Source organism: Schistocerca piceifrons, chromosome 6 (assembly GCF_021461385.2).
Source record: "Schistocerca piceifrons isolate TAMUIC-IGC-003096 chromosome 6, iqSchPice1.1, whole genome shotgun sequence".
In the NCBI taxonomy this organism is placed as follows: Eukaryota; Metazoa; Arthropoda; class Insecta; order Orthoptera; family Acrididae; genus Schistocerca; species Schistocerca piceifrons.
The window spans coordinates 304,327,878-304,350,401 of NC_060143.1; the positions used below are offsets into that span (position 1 = coordinate 304,327,878).

Here is a 22,524-nt window from a genome sequence, read left to right on the forward strand (position 1 = left end):
CATCGTCTTTATATACCCTTTTGTGATTTCTATTGCGACGAGTGTTGAATAGGTTCCTGGAGCGAATGTATTTTTGTCACCATACGGAAACAGTTACTGCTTATGCTTCATTTAGATCACAAGGAGATGATATCAGCTGATATCAGCTGACGGATGCCTCGTAACGGAATAGAGTTTTGTATAATACATAAATGTCGAGTTCCGTACGTGATACGCGATCAGTGTATCTGAATCATTATTGAATTTGACAACTGTTTTGCACAACGAAATGTAGCTCATTCTGCGCCCACCTCCTAGTGACATCTCCACTGATGACTTTCGTTGTGCGTCAGAATGAACAATACTTTTTTCTTCATTAGATATTTGTAAACACCGAGAGAATTTGTGGCTACACTCTGCAGATATACACCATGTAAAGAGTGCGCATTGTTCGCAGGGGATGAAAACCATTTCCAATAATATTTTGTTGCTATTGGCACGAGTATAGAGTAGATAGCTGTGGCGAATATATTCTCCCCACTTTACAGAAACAAATAGCATGTGTGTGCTTCACTTGTCATTTAAAACAGAAGCAGAATTTGGCAGTTGACAGGACTTTTGTATTGTAGTAAGTGTACATATGAACAGGTCAATATTGAAATTGATAGCATACGGATTCAGTGTACCGTTAATGAATACGTCAACTGTTTAGAACAAAAAAGAGCAACTCATGCCGTTTAAGAGCAACTCACGCCGTTTTCTATGTGGGAGTTAAAAAGAACATCGTCTCTTTATATGGTTTACAGAATCATATACCCCACACTATTTCATGACTTTTGCTGCTACTAATATTGAATACATAAATGCGACGAATATGCTGCTGTCACTTTACAGAACAAATAAGTGCTTGTCCTTCATCTGTAAGTAGCATATATTAACAGCCAACGGAGGTTCTTATTCAGTGTATCTGAATCACTAATGAATAAGTCAACGATTTCGAACAAAGAACAGCTCACTTCCTAGAGATGCTTCATCACTTTCGCTGTAAGCGGAAACGAATATCGCCCGCATATGCTTTAGAGATTCAACTAGCCCATGCGAATTCCTTGAGTACACTCAATATAAATCCTTTCGACACAGCTGTCACACACTGTCAGGAGGAGAAAACTCTATTAGGACATTTTCTTTTTTTATTGCACTGTGAGTGGATGCCTGCGGTGAACAGACTGCCGTCACTTTACGGAAACAATCGGGGCGAGAGCTTCACTTGTGGAGCGATCAGGTGCTGTCAGCGCGTTGCCCGCACGGCACTGCATCAGCTGAAGGGTCTGCCACTCACCAAAGGGGCCCACTCGGCCCGCAGCTGGGGAGCCAGGAAGAGGCGCACTCGCCCAGTGGCAACGCGGAAGCTGCGACTGCACCGCGGCGCGTTCACGACACTCGTGTATCGCGACTCACTTGTCACCACTGTGCGCTGTCAGCCGCCGGCGCGGACAGCGAGCACGCGCGCACCACAGCAGCTCCGCCACGGCAAACGCGACAGCCGGCCGCCAGTTACACACTGCCGGCTCACCTGGCAGCTGCCAACATGGACGCGCAAGTTCTTTGTGCGGCGGGCCCGCGCGCCTGCGCAACAGACACCCACCACCGCCCCCCACTCCCGGCCGGCGCGCTCCATGCAGATCTTCGGCGGCGGCTCGGCCTTCGGTGCAGACACGCCGCGTTGCTGCTCGCCGTGACTCACGGTGGGGTCGCGCCGGTGCACGCGCACTCGGCTATGGCAGGGGCCGACGCTCGCGCGAGGTAGTTCCGCCCGTCGTGGCGTGCAATGAGTAGGTGCTGGGCCAGGCGCCGGATCAAGCGTTCGATTCTCGTGTGGAGTGTCACAGGGTGTTAGTGCTTTAGATTCGTTTTCAAAAAAAAAAAAATTACAACTCTGGCGTCTCTCTTCGAGGGAAGAGAGAGGGAGGGAGGAGGAGGAGGAGCGAGAGAGAGAGAGAGAGAGAGAACGGGGTGCCAGCCGGAGTGGCCGAGCGGTTCTAGGCGCTACAGTCTGGAACCGCGCGACCGCTACGGTCGCAGGTTCGAGTCCTGCCTCTGGCATGGATGTGTGTGATGTCTTTAGGTTAGTTAGGTTTAAGTAGTTCTAAGTTCTAGGGGACTGATGACCTCAGATGTTAAGTCCCATAGTGCTCAGAGCCATTTTTTGAGAACGGGGTGGAGGAGGGGGAAGCTAGAGCGAGTGGTGAGAGTGAGTCCTACACCCCTTTCAAATTTTTCTTTTGCTGTCTAGAATAGAGGCGCATTGAGGTTGATGAATACTTGTTGATTTCCGAAAAGCATTTGACTCAGTACCACGCCTATGCTTATTGTCAAAATATCGATTATATGGGATATCAACTGAAATTTATTACTGGATTGAGTACTTTTTGGTAGGGAGGACCCAGCATGTAATCTTGGACGGAGAGTCATCGTCAGATTTAGAGTTATCTTCTGATGTGCCCCAGAGAAGTGTGTTGGAACCCTTACTATTAATGTTGTGTATTAATGACCCAGCAGACATTATTAATACCAACCTCAGTTTTCTCGCAGATGACGTCTTAAGTAATAGAACCCAGTACCTTGTCGTCGATGGTGAGTGTTCATCGGAGGTGAGGGTATCATCTGAAGTGCCCCAGGGAAGTCTGGTAGGTCCGCTGTTGTTTCTGTCTACATAAATTGTCTTTTGGATACAGTGGATAGCAATGTGCGGCTGTTTACTGGTGATGCTGTGGTGTACGGGGAGATATCGTCGTTGAGTGACTGTAGGAGGATACAAAATTACTTGGACAGGATTTGTGATTGGTGTAAAGAATGGCAGCTAACTCTAAATATAGATAAATATAATTTAATGCACATGAACAGGAAAAAGACTCCCGTAATGTTTGAATACTCCATTAGTAGTGTAGCGCTTGACACAGTCACGTCGATTAAATATTTGGGCGTAACACTGTACAGTGGGACAAGCATGTAATGGCAGTTGTGGGGAAGGCGGATAGTCGTCTTCGGTTCGTTGGTAGAATTTTGGGAAGGAGACCGTTTATAAAACACTAATACGACCTATTCTTGGGTTCTGCTCGAGCGTTTGGGATCCCTATCACGTCGGATTGAGGGAGGACATAGAAGCAATTCAGAGGCGGGCTGCTAGATTTGTTACTGGTAGGTTTGATCATCACGCGAGTGTTGCGGAAATGCTTCAGGAACTCGGGTGGAAGTCTCTAGAGGAAAGGAGGCGTTCTTTTCGTGAATCGCTACTGAGGAAATTTAGAGAACCAGCATTTGAGGCTGACTACAGTTCAATTTTACTGCCGCCAACTAATATTTCGCCGAAAGACCACAAAGATAAGATAAGAGAGTTTAGGGCTCGTACAGAGGCATATAGGCAGTCACTCTTCCCTCGTTCTGTTTGGGAGTGGAAGAGGGAGACAAGAAGCTAGTTGTGGTACGAGGTACCCTCCGCCACGCACCGTATGGTGGATTGCGGAGTATGTATGTAGATGGAGATGGAGATGCTGCACTTTGTATGCATAAATATTCAGTGAAGGCTTGAAAAGATTTCAAAGTGGGCAAAGACTGGAATCTTGATTTAATTGTTCAGAAATGTAAAATTGCGCACTTCACAAAAGCAAAAATCCTAGTATCTTATGACTGTATCAATGGATAACAACTGGAATCAACCAACTCGTACGAATACCTTGGTGAAGCACTCTGCAGGGATACGAATGGAATGATCACAGAGGCTCAGCTGTGTGTAAAGCAGGTGGTAGACCTCAGTTTACTCGCAGGATACCGGGGAAGTGCAGTCAGTCTACAAAGGAGACCGCTTACAAATCGCTAATACGATCCATTCCAGAACATTACTGGAGTATGTGTTAAGAACCGGTTTTAAGAAGTACTTGAATAATGATTACAGAACCAACAGCTATACTGGAATCCAACGTTGTTAGTTCTTTTTAACACATGCGGCCAGTTTCGACACCAGAGGGTGTCATCTTCAGGTTCCTACGTGGTTGAAGAGTATGAGAGCACACACAATATAGATCACAGTTTTTAACTAAAAGTGGGGATATATCACATCATAAAAATTTACTATTGTGATATAAACAAAACAAAATTCATCATATAAATGATGTTGCATTTTTTTGTTTCTTGATAACCCAATGGAAACATACACCAATGACGTAATGGACCTGAGGGTAGCCCTCACATGCAAAGAGTTACACCAGCAAAGCGATCGATGTCACATATATCCCTTACCGGGACGTCTACAAATATGAAATATAGGAATAGGCGCGTGCTCCACTGATGCTACTTTACAACACTCCGGTCATATTCTTAAGGTCCACGAGACCAGCTTAGCAAATGTGCACTTGTGTATGTTACAGACTCTGGACGCAATATCTCCAACCGAAACAACCACGCATATCGCCAAAGTTTCTACTAATTCCAAGAGATCTACTGGAAGTAAAGCAATGTTGCCGACATTAATAACATCTGCCGTCAATATATAGCCACAGCTTTAATAGTAGCATACATGATACATGTCGACGAACTATTGCTGAAGGACATCTAGTGTGGCAAATCTGCTATTTACATGTAACAATCGGCTATAAAGAGTAACCTAGTCCAAGTCAATTAGTAAAACCAGTAGCGACATATGTACAACTACACATACCGGACCATGAACGTAGAAACGTCCATCTGGAAATCTAGCAGCATAAAACCAAAAACACGTACGTACTAACACACAAGGGCAAGACTATGAACTCCGAAGATTCCATGAGAATGGGAACCCAGGCAATGGCTTACGCAAACGTGGCAAACATCGAGAGGATTCATATACCTAGAAGAAACGCATAATTCATATCTTAAAACTCTACACACCTAAACTACACTGCGGCAGCTGTACACCAGTGCAAAATCAAACTGTGCGCCCAAAACGTGCTCCGTGCAGAGCGCCAATTGTTGCATGTAAACATCAAATTTTCACACGAGATGTTCTTCGGCAGTAGATCGTCGACATGTAGCATGTATGCTACCTTTAACACTATGGCTACATACTGAGTGTGGATGTTATACTAATGATGGCAACATTGTTTTACGTCCTGTAGATTTCTTGGAATTAGTAGGAACTTTGATGACATGCTTCGTTGTTTCTTTGGAGATACTGCGTCCAGGGTCCCTTACATACACAAATTTCACATTTGCTAAACTAATCTCGTGGATCTTAGCAATGTGACTGGGTTGCTGTAGAATAATATCAGTGGAGCACATGTCTGTTTGTATATTTCATATCTGTAAGTGTTCCGGTGAGGGATATATGTCACTTCCATCACTTTGCTAGTATAGCTCTTTGTATGTGTGGATTTCCCTCGGGTCCATTACGTCATTGGTGTATGTTTCTATTGGATTTCTAAAAAATGCAATACAAGTTACATGCTGAATTTTGTTTTGTATGCATAGCAATATAATGTTTTTATTATGTGATTTGTCCCTCTTTTTAGTCATTGTTACCCTTATTCAAGGGCCGCGCTGGGTAGCCGAGCGGTCTGAGGCGCCTTGCCACGGTTCGCGCGACTATCCCCGTCGGAGGTTCGAGTCCTCCCTCAGGCATGGGTGTGTGTGTTGTCCTTAGCCTTTGTGAGTTTAAGTTAGATTAAGTAGCGTGTAAGCCTAGGGACCAATAACCTTATCAGCTTGGTCCCATAGGGGCTTAACACAAATTTTCAAATTTCCTTATTCAAGAACTAAATGTCCAGCTGCTGTCCCACCGTCTGTGATGGATCACCGCAGGCTTTAAGTGAAGACTCTAGGAATATACTATTACCTCCTATGTTTCGCTCACATAAGGAACCTTAGGGCAAGATTAGAATAATTACAACCCACACAGAAGCATTCAAACAATCATTCTTCCCGCACTCTCTATATGAATAGAATGGGAAGAAACAGATATAATTGGACGTACCTTCCGCCATACACTTCACGGTAGTTTGCAGAGTATAGATGTAACTGTAGATACTCCCACTATATCATTGGTTCCCTACCTTTCTGAGACAATTACCCCCGAGTAGAATCAGATATAAGCTGTAACTCCCTCTCCCCAACCATCATCAGCATTACTCCTGAGTTCAATCAGATATTAGCTAGTACCCACTCCAGTTGTTCCTACCATTATCAACATTAGCACGTTTTTTATTTAAAGACTTTTATTTTCAAAATAACGAAAAGGAAGTAACATTTGGTTTTTGTAGGTCTTTTATTAAACGACAAACTGTGAGCCAACGAGGCAACTGGTAATGCTTATTTCTAACAGTCCTTTTTTAGACAATGAAGAAGCAATTCTTGGTACGTCGCCAGTGCTATCTATAACTCCGCCTCAGAAAGGAAAGCTAACTCTCCACATTCATGGTAGACATGCTTCCTCTGCAACACTCCTACCCCTACCGGCTCCTGCTTGACCCACACATTGCACCCATATTTGAAATCATCCAATTTCACGTATATGCATTATACTTACTGTTTGGAAATCATGTGAATGATGGACTTGCTGTTTCCTAAATGGCAGTAATTAGAAGATTTCAGACTGCCGAAGCTTTATGACTAACCACTGCCACTAATAATAATAATAATAATAATAATAATAATAATATAACAATACCTTCTGTTGTATTGTATTGACAGTTATTGTGTTTAGTGTTGCGAAGCCATTTCTGGACTATTGTTGGAACTTGAAGGATGCATTTTCATGAGATATTTAAACATATGTCGTATATGTCCCAATTTTATTGTCATGGCGAAGATGTTAATACATTCATATCACAAGCAGTTTGAAAAAAATAACTATTCGTAATTTATGTAATTAGAATTACAGTCTTATGAAATAATGAAAATCGTAATAATATTTTGAAAATAATTTACTTTCATGAGTGAATCACAATGGAACCCTGCTTTTACCCCTCAGAAAATTTCAATTTACCCTTCGTGGGTAATTTCTCTCCCAGGCTGGGAACCACTCCACTAGATTATCCATGTTGACATTTTCTGTCTCCCAGCTCTCCTCTTTCCTACTTAGGTAGGACCAAAAGTTACAAAATGGTTATAACTATGAACAACATTTTATTGTTTTTTTTTTCGTTTCATTTGTATCAGGTTCTGACAAGGTAAGAACAGTAAATTCACCACCCTTGGTCTTCAAGTCTGAAATATCAATCAAAGCTAATGGTAGATAAGAAAGCAATTCACAGTTATAATCACTTTGTGACATTTGGTCCACCCTGTATAAGCTTGAATTTCTACTTGTTTTAACATTCCACAGACGCCTAAGATTTTAATCTTCTTTTACGTACACTGTATATAAAGAAGAAAGTATGTACATATGCTGGAGTATCCTCCTAAACCCCTGAATTGATTTCAACCAAATTAGGCAGAGGAAGAGCAGGTCTCATTAGTATCAACCTTCTAGCTCCATTACGAGTGGAGATAGGGGAAAAACGTCTTTTTTCGAACCTCTGGTGTGCACGCTGCCCTGCACAACAGGTATGTTGTGAGGGAACGGTATTGGCCTGCCAAATCAACCTACTTTGCAGCGTTATGTCAGGGGCAAGAAACTGTTTTCTGGGCCCCGATACATAAACTGCCCAGCCTAACAGGCATGTTGTATTGAAGTAGTATCGGCCCGCTTTATCAAACTGCTTTGAATGGTAGCCTATACAACAGGGGCAAATATTGATTTTTCAAGTCCCTGATTTCCAACCTGCCCTGTGCAACAGACTTGTTGCTGGAGTAGTATTAGCCTGCTTTACAGAACTGTATTGCAAGGGCTACATGTGCGATTGTGGATGACTGGGGATAGGTTGAGAGGGGACAGAGAAGGGGATGGACAGAGCGAGGGGTAGCAGGGAATGGACAAAGAGAAGGGAGGATGGGAGATGCATTAGGCAGGTAAAAATGGAAATGGGCGTTTGGCGTCATTGGCTGGGAAGCCCCTTTGTGGGGCAGGTCCACCCACCTTCAAACTGACAGCTATCAGGGATGGACATTAGACAGGTGGAAGGTGTAGAATGGTAGTGGGCAGGTGGAAAAGGAAGAGGAAGAGGCAGAGATGGAAAAAGAGAGGGAGGAAGAATACGATTAGAGGGAAGGAGGAAGATATGGTTAGAGTGTTGAACACTTTTTGGGCAAAGCAGTGGGGGAGGGGGAAGGCTAGTAAGAACAGTAGTAATAAAACATGCAACATATCTGAATATAACAACTTACTTCCATCACTGCTCATAGTAGCTGTTTCGTGTGGCTCAATAGCCAGATACAAGTCTTTCAGTTGGACACCACTTTAACGACTTGCATGTTCCCAACCTAATCGTGTTACCAACTGGGGAAAAGAGACGTACAGTTAACATGGAATTGGAACCACATGCAGCTCTTGACGACTTCTCTCCCTGTTTGATGAGAAAGCACCAACCAGAGACGGTGGTTATGCTGAACGCAGTAACTGGTGCGAAGTTAACGTTCTAACTCATCCCAGAGTGTTCTAGAGGGTTATAGTTTGGACTTTGGGCAGTTCGGTCCATTCAAGGAATGCAGTTATTCACAAACCATTGCCTCAAAGATGTTTCTCCATGACAGGGTGCACTGCACCACTCCTATGTACTTGACAGTTGAGAACACCAATGACGGCAGGTAACTTTCTCCATGCATTCGCCAAACTCAATTCTCGGATTGCACAGGGTATAGCGTGGTTGAGCTCTCCCAATCACTCGTTTCCAGTCACCCACCACTTGTAGCATCGCTCGGCACTGGTTACAGAAATGCATGGCTGATGAGAAGCTATTTGCTCAGTCTTTTCATCTCTCTACGCATGGTCGTTGTGGTACCTGGACTGCTGGTAGCATTTTGGAACTCACATATTTCTTCCGCCGATTTCACGCAATTCCTTACAACCACCTCCGACAATAGTTTGCGGTCCCTGACCTCCACTACATGAGGTCTGGCTGGTTTTGGTGTAGCTTCGACTGCTACTTCTCATTTCCACTAAGCAGTAAGCACCAGTCGACTTAGGCAATTTCAGCCTGACAGACCCATTCTGCTATTACTGCTTCTCTGCTGACAACACAGTACTTCCCGCCTTCTCTTATATGGGCGGGTCCACCTATCGTAACATCTGATGGTGAATTTCCCATTACACAGGGGTGTCCCCACACTTTCATCCTTAGGCACGTCTTGGCCGTCAATGGAGGCGAGCTCGCAGTAGAGATCCACAAACCACGCATACGCATCTGTTACCAGCTCCACCGCATGCCCAGTAGAGTGCGAGGAAAAGTTTAAAACTCTAGGTTGCGTAAACTGGCGACTGTGTATTAAATCGCATGTGACTGCTGTTGTAAGCTACTTACACTCTTAACTAATTAGTCAGTAGTGCTAAATAAAGTAGTAATTTAACATAACGTCATGGAAGGATTTGGATCCTTAAGCTAGACAAGGTTGTAGCGTATACCCATAAAAAGTCATTCAATGTAAACTGAATTCCAGAAAACTCCAAATCAGGAATTAGTGCTTGGAATAAAGGGAAATTGAGCCAAAAACTGCATATGTTTTTCCAGTTCAGGTCAAATATATCGTCACAAATCTGTAGCATTTCATTACTATACAGGCTGCTTCAGGCACGGTTTTTTGCTTACAAAGTAATAAGATAGGTTAAAAGCAATTTAAATGAGAATTTTTATCAGTTTTAGTTACGGAGCTACAAGCTTAAAAATGTAGTGGGTTGTTGTAATACGATGTACACACTTGGCTTTGTTCAAATTGATGTTCCAGTGCCGGACTGTTCATCTGAATGAGGTGTTCAGACGAGGGCCCGTTTCCCCTAATGCTCGACTCAGTGCCCCTTCCAAGCGAGATGTCAGGTTGCTGGTATCATGGAGAAATAAGAGTCGTCGATGGCCTGTTTGTTGTTTTGATGTTATCCGGAGTTGTGGGTTCAGTGGCATAAAAATAGTGCTTCAGATATCACCACAAAAAAATCTGTCACTGTTTAATCGCGCGACAGTGCTTGCCATTCCAGAGGACCACGATGTCCTAACCATCTTCCGTAAAATGTATTGCTCAGTTCTCGCAGAACATCGCACGAAGAGTGCTCTGAGTGACCACTGTGCTGCAGGCACGTACGCCCTCTAAGTTTAGACTGGCATTTTCAAAGGGAGATTATAAACAGACAACCTGGTACATCTTACCCATTAATAATATCTGTGAAGCAGTATGAACTGCTGATTTCTTGTCAGAGGATTCCACACCACGCACTGATCCACCTCCTTTGACGACCGACGTGATGTACCGACGTAAGATCTTCTGTGGCCCAGTAATGCGTATTACAATGATTCACTGCACCATAATTTGTTGTAGAGGTCAGAGTTATGGCCTTTTTCTGTGGTAGACAGGAAACGTTTATGCGAATGTCAGGAAATAATGCAGCCTCCTTCTCCAGAACATGGATTGAGAGTGGTGGTGGTGACAGCAACCGAGTGGGGGACCGCGGGTAAGACACCCCGGTTGAATTAGAGTTTTATTCATGTTAGGTACAGAGGTGTGGTTGCCACGAGACGAGAGGCCGTTGACCCCGGGATGACACAGTGGGTTGCAGAGCTCAGTGAGACCTCGTCGCCAGATATGGTGGGGCATCGGAGTGCATAAAATGCGTCACCTGCTGCAGTCTTAAGAGGGCCGTAGTTGGCAGGGCCGCACACCTTGGCCGATGTATGACACTATTCCAGACTGCTGCCCCACCTCGAGCCGATCACTACAGCACAGGATACGACGATATTCAAAACCGTAGCTCCCAGCGTGATGGATACTGAAAGCGTGTTCCCAAACTGGGCAATGATCAGCGTCGATAATTAAATGTATCTTCAGGAACTGGTGCACAGCGACAGAGAGACTGAGTCGTCCCCTGGGCGGTCTCGAACATACGTCGCACTACAGAGGTGGCCGCCAGCACGAGATAGTCACCCAGAAGAAGACCCAGAGGTGGAAATTCGCTAAGTTGCCTGCGTAAGTCCCCAGCACTTCCATTCGCCTGCCCTACTGCATACTTCAGCTGGGTCTGCACAAGTGTTCACCTCGAAGTAAGAATCTCAGAACAAATGGGTATATCCGAGAATTAGGGTCTGGTTTGAGGGTGGGGTGTATTTATGAGAGTCTGCTGGCCAGTAATTGCCAACAGCAGTAGCCAAGTTCCGGAAGAGACATCAGGCCGTAGTAGCTGGGTGTCGCCAGTGAATGGCGATGACTTCATTCGTTCTGCTCTTCTTGTTTAGTAGGCTGCTAACGGAACCTAGCTGGAGCCGTAGTATTGCACAACTTTACTTCAGAGACGCTGGCTAACTTCTTTCGCTATATCGTCTTCCTGAATAAGAAATCTTCTACTCTTAATACGTCACTTTATTCATAGTGTGCGGTCACCACAGTGACGACACCTCTTTCCATTTTTTTTAAAATTTCAGAATAGAACATGCTACCTATGTCCTCAATTATTTGCTGGACGTGTTCCATTCTCTGTCTTCCTCTACAGTTCTTACCCTCTACGGCTCCATCTAGTACCATGGAAGCTATTCCGTGATGTCTTAATAGATTTCCTACCATCCTGTCCCTTCGTTTTGTCAGTGTTTCCATACATCCCTTTTCTCGTTAATTCTGCGGTGAACCTCCTCATTCCTTGCCTTGTCAGTCCACTGAATTTTCAGCATTCTTCTGTAGCACCACATCGCAAATGCTCCGATTCTCTCTGTTTCAGTTTTCCCACAGTCCATGTCTCTATACCATAAAATGTTGGGCTCCAAACGTAAGTTCTCAGAATTTTCTGCCTCAAAGTAAGGCCCGTGTTTGATGCTAAAAAAACTGTTCCTGGCCAGGAACTCTCTTTTTGCCAGTACTAGCCTGCTTTTTACGTCCTCCTTGCTACGTCTGTCGTGTATTGTATTACTGCCTAGGTAGCAGAATTCCGTAACTTCATGTGCGGGGTGGGGAAAGCAAAAGTGACTCGGACGAGTGGATAGGATATGTAGCAGCATTTTACGAGGAGGAAAAGACCCACAGTTACTTCCAACAGGATGAAATAACTGACCGTACAGCCAGTCGAACCTTGGAGTACATTTACACAATCTTCACGCCTGACAAGATTGTCAGCAGAGGCCAGTCAGGTCGCGGCCATCAAGGTCACCTTATCTGTCAATGTGCAATTACTTTCTGCGGGGAAGACTTCACGTCTAAAGTGTATCGTAACAACCCTCATAGTCTTCAAGACCTGCAGCACAACATATCGGCCGGCCGCGGTGGTCTAGTGGTTCTAGGCGCACAGTCCGGAACCGCGGGACTGTTACGGTCGCAGGTTCGAATCCTGCCTCGGGCATGGATGTGTGTGATGTTCTTAGGTTAGTTAGGTTTAAGTAGTTCTAAGTTCTAGGGGACTGATGACCACAGAAGTTAAGTCCCATAGTGCTCAGAGCCATTTTGAACAACATATCGGATGAGACCTCAGCAATCCTCAGCTGACCAGCGCTCAAGAGTGCCAAGACGTGAATGGTAGTCGCTTTCAACATCTGCTATAGTCATGTTCCTATTATACTTCCTTTCCTCTGCTGTGTTTCTTTGTACCCTGGAACTCTGATCTTCGGGCCACTTTCATTTGCGCGACCCTGTGCTTCGGCGTCACCAATCGTGATGTTAAGTTTCTCTCTGTCATTCCTTTCTTCTTTCTTCGATTTACTCTTAATCCATACTCTGTACTCATTAGACTAGTCATTCCAGTCAACGGATACTATAACACTTCTTCACTTTCCCTGACGATACCATTGTCATCAGCGAATCTTATCATTGATATCCTTTCAGTTTGAATTTTAATTCCATTACAGAACCTTTCTTTTATTTCTGACATTGCTTCTTACATGTAAAGATTGCTCAGCAGTGGCGAAAGACTACATCCCTCTCTTTTTAGTCCGGGGACTTCGTTCTTGGTCTTCCAATCTTATTGTTCGTTCCTGCTTCCGTTACATATTGCACACCCGACTTTCCCTATAGCTTATCTCCATTTTTCTCAGAATTTCAAACAACTTCCACAATTTGACATTGTCGAACGCTTTCTCGATGTCGACGAATGGGATGAATGTCACTTAATTTTTCATTAGTCTTTCTTTCATGATCAACCGCAACGTCAGAACTTCCCCTCTGGTGCCTTTTCCTTTGCTAAAGCCAAACTGATCCAACACAGCCTAAGATTTCTTTTCCATCCTACTGTGTATTATTCTCGTCAACACCTTGGATGTGTGAGCTGTTAAGCTGATTGTGCGATAATTCTTCCAAGTGTCGGCTTCTGCAATCTTCTAAATAATGTGGATGATGTTTTTCCGAATGTATGATGATATATCGCTAGACTCATACACTGTACAAACCAACATGCAGAGCCGTTTTGTTGCCACCGCCTTCAATGATTTTAGGAATTCTGATGGAATGCCGTCTATCCCTTCTACCTTATTTGATCTTAAATCATCCACAGCTCTTTCAAACTCTGATTCTTCCCTGTCGATTCCTGTTTCTTCGTTCATCACGTCTTCAGGCAAGTCATCTTCATCGTAGAGGTCTTCAGTGTGCTCTTTTCACTTATCCGCTCTATTCACTACATTTAACAGCGGAATTCCCATTGCACTCTTAAAGTTACCACCCTTGATTTTAATTTTTCCGAAGGTTGTCCTGAATCTTTTATATGCTGAGTCTGTCCTTCCGACAATAATTTCTTTTTCGATTTCTTTGCATTTTTCATGCAGCCATTTCGCTTTAGCGTCCCTGCATTTCTTATTTGTTTCATTCCTACATTTACATCTAAATTGTTACTGTGTATTTCAGAATTAAGTGCCTGGCAGAGAGTTTATCGAACCACCTTTAAGCTACATCTCTACCGTTCCACTCTCGAAGAACGTGAGGGGAAAAGGGACACTTAGATCTTTCCGTGCGAGCTCTGATTTTTCTTATTTTTTATGATGATCATCCCTCCCTCTGTAGATGGGTGTCAAAAAAATATTTTCGCACTCTGATGAGCAAGTAGGGGATTGAAATTTCATGAGAAGATCCTGCTGCAACTAAAAAGCCTTTGTCTTCCTGTGTTATATCCGTGGCACTCTCTCCCCTATTTCTGATAATACAAAACGAGCTGCGCTTCTTTGAACTTTGTCGATGTCGTCTGTCAATCCTATCGTATGTGGATCTCACACCACATAGAAATACTCTAGAAGTGAGCGGACTGGTGTGGTGTAAGCAGTATATTTTGTAGACCTCTTACTTTTCCTAGGTGTTCTGCCAATAAATTGTAGTCTTTGGTTTTGTAAACCCACAATGTTATCTCTGAGATCGTTCCAAATTAAGTTATTCGTAATTGTAATCCCTAAACATTTAGATTTAGTTCAGTTTACAGCCTTTAGATGCGCGTGATTTATCGTTTAGCTGAAATTTAGCGGGTTCTTTTTAATGCTCATGTGAATGACTTCACACTTTTCATGACTTAGACTCAATTGCCATTTTTTGCAGCATACAGATATCTTGTCTAAATCATTCCTAAATGCCTTGTGTTTCTGTATTCCTGAATTTCCCTGAACATTTATGTACTTTCTTCTTTACTCGATTAATTGAAGCACTTCTTCTGTTATCCATGGTTTCTTTGCAGTTACCTTCTTTGTACCTACGTTTTCCTTTCCAACTTCTATAATTGCCGTTGTGAGTGATGTCCATTCCACTTCAACTGAACTTCCTACTGAACTATTAATTATCGTAGCTTCTATAGCCTCATAGAACTTCAAGCGTATCTCTTTTTTCCCTAGGACAAGGTTTTCCTGCATTGGCACCGGGTCTCTTGAATGTTCAAGACTAGGGCGTGGTGAAACATTGTGACCGTCGGTTCATCTGAGAACATAGCATTTTCTAAGCCGCCCACAATGAAAACATTTAAGGTCTCTTCGCAGAAAGTAACCGTGCAATTTAAATCTTTTATATGTAGCTCCTGTGTCAGTGAAATCTCTCCCTTGCAGCTCCTGTGTCAGTGACAGGTGGCACAGGTGAAACTTGTGATCGTGTACTATTTGCCACATTGATATAAGGCTGAAACCAGTGCCCGCAAGAACTTCTCCTAAGGTGATACGAAGATCGTTGTGCATTTCATCTAAAAAAATCGCTTTCATTTCTTACTTCTCGCTGGTATTCGTCTTTTGTCCCCACGCCATCACAAACTACTTGTTTCTCGAAATCGCTGTCTAGCATGTAGGTACGTAATGGTTTGTCGAGCTTTTCGATCATTATATCTTCTTAAGGAAGTCATGGTTACACTGTTGGCGTATTTTTGGCATTCGTTAGATATTTGTACCATACTTATTGCACGTCTGTCAAAGCTTCGTTTGGTGGTGCATCTCGACGTGCCTTGTACATGTCAGTGTAAGGATACATCCTACGAGGGTTGTCCAGAAAGTAAGTTCCGATCGATCGCGAAATGGAATCCGCAGTGGAAACCCGATGAAGCTTTGCACAGATGGGTTGGGTAGTGTCTCTAGTATGACCGTCGATGGCATCAAGACGCTCTTTTCAGCTGTGAGCACACTGTGAGCGAGTAAAGGTGCCTAGAGCAACGATGTCTCCCGCCAAGAAGGAGGGTCCGCTGAGAGGCTTTGCCTTAATGAATGCAGCCCACCTAACACAACTGTCACGCACTTCCTTCTTCATGGCAATTCTCAGCCGCACTCTGCAGGGGCAGTGAAGACGCCTCTGCAGTCTTTCCGATGGGAAGTGTTCGATCACCCACAACACAGCCCTAATTGGCTTGTCCTGAGTATCATCTCTATTCACATGAAACGCTGGCTACGAACACTTGGGCGCAGGCTACGCGCTATAGACCAGCGTAGAGAACTATCGGAAAGCAAAGGCGGCTGCCTTCTATGACGATGGAGTTGGAAATTTGGTGTAACGTTCCGACAAATGTCTAAGTCAGAGAGGCGAGTATGTAGCGAAGTATCTGGAAAGTGTAGATAACTCTTGCAAACAAAATGTTTCTGATTTTCACTGTCGTTCCCATTTAGAGACCGATCGGAACTTACTTTTTGGACAACCCTCGTATAATGAAACTGAACATGACTCCGAGCAGCGCATCGAGGAAGCCTGTTGCCCCGTCGTACAGAAGGCGCACTGAGTTGCGAATTCAAGGAAATGGGAAGTCGTTTGAAAGCGCCACATAGATGAGTACCCCGCTACCAGAACACACACCTGAACGCAGCCAGTTATGTACAGCATATTGTATACATCCATAAGACCTTGAACGTTTCTAGCTTCCTAATTAATATAGGTAGATATTTTGTTTAAATTTTTTGTACAAAGCTTATTTGAATACATCGTCTACAAGGTAGTTAAAAAATTCTATTTAAAACATTGTAACTCTCTGGAATAATATTTATAACTCCGCATAAGGAGTAAGGTTTCTTGCGTTTACCGATCTAAATAAACATTCTCTTCAGTTACAGAGAAAAACACCTCAGCTAGACTCCCCCCCACCTTCCCATTCCATCGTAAATTTTTCAGGCTTCATACACATAGACATGGGCTGTTAGAGGCTTAGGCACTCTTTCTGTGGAAGACGTTTTTAGTCACTCGGCTGTACAAGCGTTTTTAATGGCTGAGTAGTATAATTTTTTTTAAATTGTCCATGCACTTTAGCATGAAATAAACGTTTAGGCTCTGAAAATGTTATTAACAGCCGGCGACGTCGGTGATATCACATCGGCAAAGTACTGGCTGGCGCTGGTGGAATTTTTCCCTCAATCGTGACTCATAGCCAATCAGTTGATCCCCCTTTGTTGAGCAGAAAATTAAAAAACAAGATTCAAATTCAAATACAAGTTAAACAACATTGTAACCTAAAAATTAGCTTTACCTACAGTTGATAAGAGGACATCCGTTAACTACATGTATTTTTTTTATTTGTTACCCTTCCTCCCGCGACCCATCCATGATGAGGAATGATTGAATGTTGGTGGGTCCCATTCACGCCCCCTCACGTGAAGTTTACTCTACAATATCTAAATAATTTAATTTATTTGATATGTTCGTGGTTTTACGTCATATCACTAAAAATATCTGTTAGGTTGCTTGGAATTGATGTTGTAAAACAAAGTGGGATTTCTGTGGGCATGTTCTGCCATATGGCAACTTTACGGAGAGTTCATTCAGTTAAACTCGTTATAGTGCACTTTAAGCGTAGTTATCATTTTAAGCTCTAATTTCACAGAAAATGTGTAGTACATAGATTGAGAAAATCCATTGAACAATGTTTTTAACACGTGAGTAAAAACGCTTTAATTTAAACATTCCAACCCCGAGTAGCATTCGGATGGACAGACAGACAGAGACAGACAGATAAAAATGCTCCGCAGAATAGTCTTAACCGTTTTGACGGATCACTAAAAAAACTGTCCTTTAATTGATATATCATATACATTACATATCACTGAACCTCTACTTACTTTGCAAATGAAAGACATCATTGTCTGTACCTTCCTTTGAACCGGATGATTACGTTACAAGCTCTTGATTTATGCGATAACTACGAGAATTCTTGTCGGTGAACTTCAGCATAACTTCCTTCCACAAACAATACACTTGTCGTTGGTGCGTTCGTCTCGATTTTCGGGATATCGCTTAACATACGCATTTTAAAAGTGTTGATACAAATTCATCAGAGAATCACTGGCATGCACATGTGTAAAGTATTCAGTTTAGAAAGGCCATAAAGAATGTGGGCACTTTAATACTGTATTTGCTCGGGAGTAACTAAAAAAAACATAATGTAAACCATAATAATAATGACATGTATTTCTCGAATTAAAAAAGTTGGCATGAGATTTTCATTGTCCTTCACCCTCCTCCACCCCCCCCCCCCCCGTCACTCCCTAATTCTAGTGACGGTTGGTGAGATTTGCCGGATCTCTCCCCTCGTTCTAGGCTCACGTAATTGATGTACGTTCCCTAACACAGCAAGGGTAGCAGTGCCAGCCAAAGGTTTTCTGGAACACTACTCGCTACAATGCCTCTTGTCCCTAAAGGCGGTGGCCCCCTCATCCTGTGAAGTCTCGTCTTCTCCGAAAGGCAGAAGTTCTTCTTCTATTAATCCCGAGAGAAGAAGTTACCTCTTAAGCCAGTTTCGCCGTCCTCAGAATTCTCCCCCTGCCGCTACTACCGTCCAGATAGTCCACAAGTCCGAAGAAGTTAACCGCCCCACTTCGAACAGCGGTTGCATCCCTCGTCACAGATTCGCCGCTTACCAATCAGCAAGATACGAAGCTCGACCCGCATGGTAGGTTTTTATGGAATTAGCGCAGTACAACCAAGAAAGAGATATGATGAATGTAATGCCGCCACACTATATGAGGATATGGTCTTAATAAAGAACACGAAAAACAGAAAAGTCGGTAGAATTGATGAAATGCCGATGCAGTGATTGAAATTCGGAGGAAAAGAATCACATATGACCCCCTCCAATCATAATGGAGCATGAAATATTCGAAAAGTAAAACAAAGAAAATGGCTGTAACTAGAAAGTCTTTTAACAGCGAAAATTTCTATGTGTAATGAAAGCCTACTTAGTTTGGACGTACAAAAGGTGGAACTAAGATATCTTTTTCGCGGATGATTTAGCGATACTAGTGGACAGTGAAATCACAGTAATCAAACGGATGTACCCTCAAAGAAGGATTTGAAAAAGCTGATCTACAAATCTCTTTTGGAAAAATCAGTTCCAAAGCTCTAAATTTAACTTATACAAATGAAACAAGAAGTACAAGCATACTATATGGTCAGACACTTTAAGTATCTCGGTGATATCGTAGAAACCTATGGTCTAGAAAAGGCAGCACAAAGAGGTCGATTACAGAAGTTCAGGAGAGGGTGTGGTAGAACACATGACAAAAGTGCATGTCCACACATACAAAAGTTAGAATTACGATACGGTGATCAAACTTGAAGCTCTGTACGTGAGCGAAACTTTAACTCTCGACACAAAAGGAGATATGGGAAACATCTTGAAGGAAGATTGAAGGGTCATGGGCAAGATTCTTGGCCAGGATGAAACGGAGGACAGACGAAAGCTTATGTCCCGCAAAGCAAGAGAGAACTTATCAAACTTGGTATCAGATATTAGAAAAATGAGGTTAGCGTAGAACATTATGACATACATCGGGAAATTAAAGAATATATCATGGATCCAAAAAGTTCACAAGACCTTGAGAAAGCCCACGTGTTGGACTGGAATCTGTTCAGTCTGAATGTGAACCGTTAGGTAATACAGCCAAAGAATGAGGAAAAAAAACAGAAACCAAAGAAAAGTGGTCTATGTAGAGGCAATGGGAGATCAGAAGATTAAAAAAATAATCTAAGCGACCTGTATGGCTGAACATAGTCCTTACACAGATTACAATAATAATAATACTAATAACAAACATATAACACACTTCATATGTCTGCGCAACATATTTCACAAAGTATAAAAAATCAAACGGATTATCAAAAAGGAAGTTTGGAAAACACGTAAGGAAATAAAATTTCAGAATCGCATATCAAAACTGGCTATTCTAAATCAATGTGATTCTTAGACAAAATGTTTAAATCGGAATGAATAGCACACAAATCAGACATATTTAGTGGTATTAATTTGAGGACACAATGAGAAATGGAAAATTTAAGTAAGTAATGACGTACAGAATAAATGGCATCGACGTACCAACGTAAACAGCACCGGCACAGTATTAAGATACCAGAGAATGTGCTACCACGTATAGGACTTCAGTTTCAATTCCGAGGAAGGAGGGATCCTGGGTAATTATATTTTGGATGGGTTGAACAGAATGTGTAGTCGTAGAACAGGAGCTTTCTCAATGCTAGTAACAGGCGAAAATATCGATGTTATTCTGAATGGCCACTTGACGACGAACGGAGGCTTGAAATGAATAGAAACTAATTAAACAGATAAAATAACAGCTTGGTATAATTTGTATAAATTTTGTTAATGATACCGGAAATCGAATTTTTTGTTCCATTTTTCATGATGTTCATTGTGCGTTGATTACGACGATACTATTTGTAGACTATTGTCACACCTGAAGGTGGTAGTTAATACTTCGAAAGCAATAATGTGAATATTTATAGTTATTAGTGACGATCACGATTTAATAAATTATTGTCTTAGCATTCCAAATGACAATATGTCAACTACAAAAATTAGTAGTGGCCAAGCTATTACAGAGCAAGGAGTTCACAGCCAAACTATAAAAGCTTTTACTACTGCATAGATCCCAACGTGTTCGCATTGCGTGCAGTAAGTGAACATGTATTCATCAGCAACCACAACACGGAAGTTCCTGTTCGTACCCGCAAACTGGAAGGATGCAAATTTACATCTTGATGGGCAAATTCAGTGATGTTTCAGCTGTACCAGAAGAAATCACAAGAGATCGAAGTACGCATTTGTTTTCCATTTTCTCGAAACAGCTCGAAGTAAAGAAAATGGGATCGCCGAATACAGGAGAACGATCAATTCGCTGCTAAAGGCGCTTGCGATGTTATTGACGTTTTATCAAACTTCACACTACCGCGATGATTAGGGAGTCAAACGTCTAATTTCCCAGACGATTCTAACTTGATTGGGTCCTTGACATTCCCCGCTCGTAATGAAGTCTTTAGTGCTAATGGGAGACTGATTTATAACGTAGGGATTATAAAACTCAAATGGCTCTACCGTGCAGGGTTTGGGCTGCAGCAGGAACTCCGAGCGTGTGATGAGCACCCTCACCCTCCGGAAATGAAGGCCGGAATCCCCCTCCGTGTGGGAGACGCGCGTTATCTCCCTTCACACAGGAAATCGAAGCTCTGCAAGCGGAGTGCCTGACTTAAAAGCGAGCCAGTTACAGTCAAAAAATACTGAAACCCATATAAAAGCACATATGGATTAAGGTCGCAGCGAGCTTACATTTCTGTCTTGGACTTTCTATCGTCGCCCAATGGAGGTCATTTCAATAGCACATTTACCTGCTATATACGAATAAATAATTAACCTTTGATCATGACGCTGACCTAAAACAAGACTGCAAAAGCCATCCAGAGACGGATAGAAGTTGATGCCTTTGGCGCTACATTTACGAGAGTCATTCAATACGTATGCAATACTTTTTTTTATCAGACAATTTCAGTTGAAAATGTGGAAGTTTTTATGGAACATTGTGCAATATTTCCACTTTTACGTCTAGAGTATTCATACGAGCTAGCAGAATGTCTACAGAGACGCGCGCAGTGAACAAAATCACGGTGAGTTGGTGGGTTATGTGTCTGTCATCAACACAAACAAGGTCGCTCCAGCCTGTCTGATCTCCCACGTTGCTGCCGGTCGCACAGTCTTGCAGTACTGGAACGTGCGGACACTCCCATTCGAGGTAGTCGACGGATCACAATCAAAGACGTCGCTACTCAGCTGTACGTCTCTGATGGTAGACCTAACTCGCTCATCCACTAGTTGACATACTCAAAGTTGTATGCCCGCTGGTTTCCTCACCGTTCAAAGGAAGACCACAACGAGAAAGGAAGAACCATCTGTGCGGAATTGCTTGCGCGTTACGACGCTCGTCCGTGACTATTTTTTCTCGAATATCTTCGCAGGCGATGAAACGGGTGTTGACCTCTTCGAATCGGAAACAAAACGGCAATCCATGGCGTAGCGCTACACCACCACTCTTCCGAAGAAAAAGTTCAAAACCGCCCCCGCAGCCGGTGAAGTAAAGGCGACCATCTTTTTGGACTCTGAAGAGGTTATTTCGTTTGATGTCCTCCCTCATGGGCAACGATCAACTCTGAAGTGTATTGTGCTACCCTCAGGTAATTGAAGAAACGACTTCAGCGTGACTTCTGCATAACAAAGTAAGGCCTCACACAAGTCTGCGCATCCAAGAGGAGCTCAGAAAACCTCACTGGACTGTTCTTCCTCTTCCAACCTACACCACTCATCTAGCACCTTCCGACTTCAATCTGTTTGGCTCAATGACGGAAGCATTCCGCGGGAAGCAGTACATGATTAATGGATAAGTTGTTGATGCAGCAAGACATTGGCTCCGACGTCGACAAGTAGAGTAGTACTGAAACGTCCCCTTTTAACAATTATACATGACTGTGCTTAAACTGACACACAATATTTTGTTAGCGCAACGCAATCTGACTTTCAAAATTCCCTACAAAAGAATGGCCCTGACTAACATTAAACTATACCTTTCACAAATCACTTACCTCACAAAAATCTTCGCTGCTCAAGCTACTGCAATACAGCGAGCGCCACTACTGCCAGCTAAATAAAAGATTCAAACTATGGAAGGCACTAACTACTGATGGGGATAGTTAGCAAATGAAAGATATTAATAGAGAACAAACAATGTATTTACCTTGATATCATCATAT

The 22,524-nt window shown here is 42.9% G+C and overlaps 1 protein-coding gene across 1 annotated transcript in view; it reads right to left on the reverse strand.

The window, feature by feature from the left end:
- The window catches only part of LOC124802471 (ATP-binding cassette sub-family G member 4-like), a 444,350-nt gene extending 442,808 nt beyond the window's left edge, over nucleotides 1-1,542 (reverse strand). The window contains exon 1 of the mRNA XM_047263260.1: nucleotides 1,319-1,542. The gene's annotated coding sequence lies outside the window, so the exon portion shown is untranslated. The remainder of the gene's footprint in view (nucleotides 1-1,318) is intronic.
- Between the last annotated feature and the right edge of the window lie 20,982 nt (nucleotides 1,543-22,524).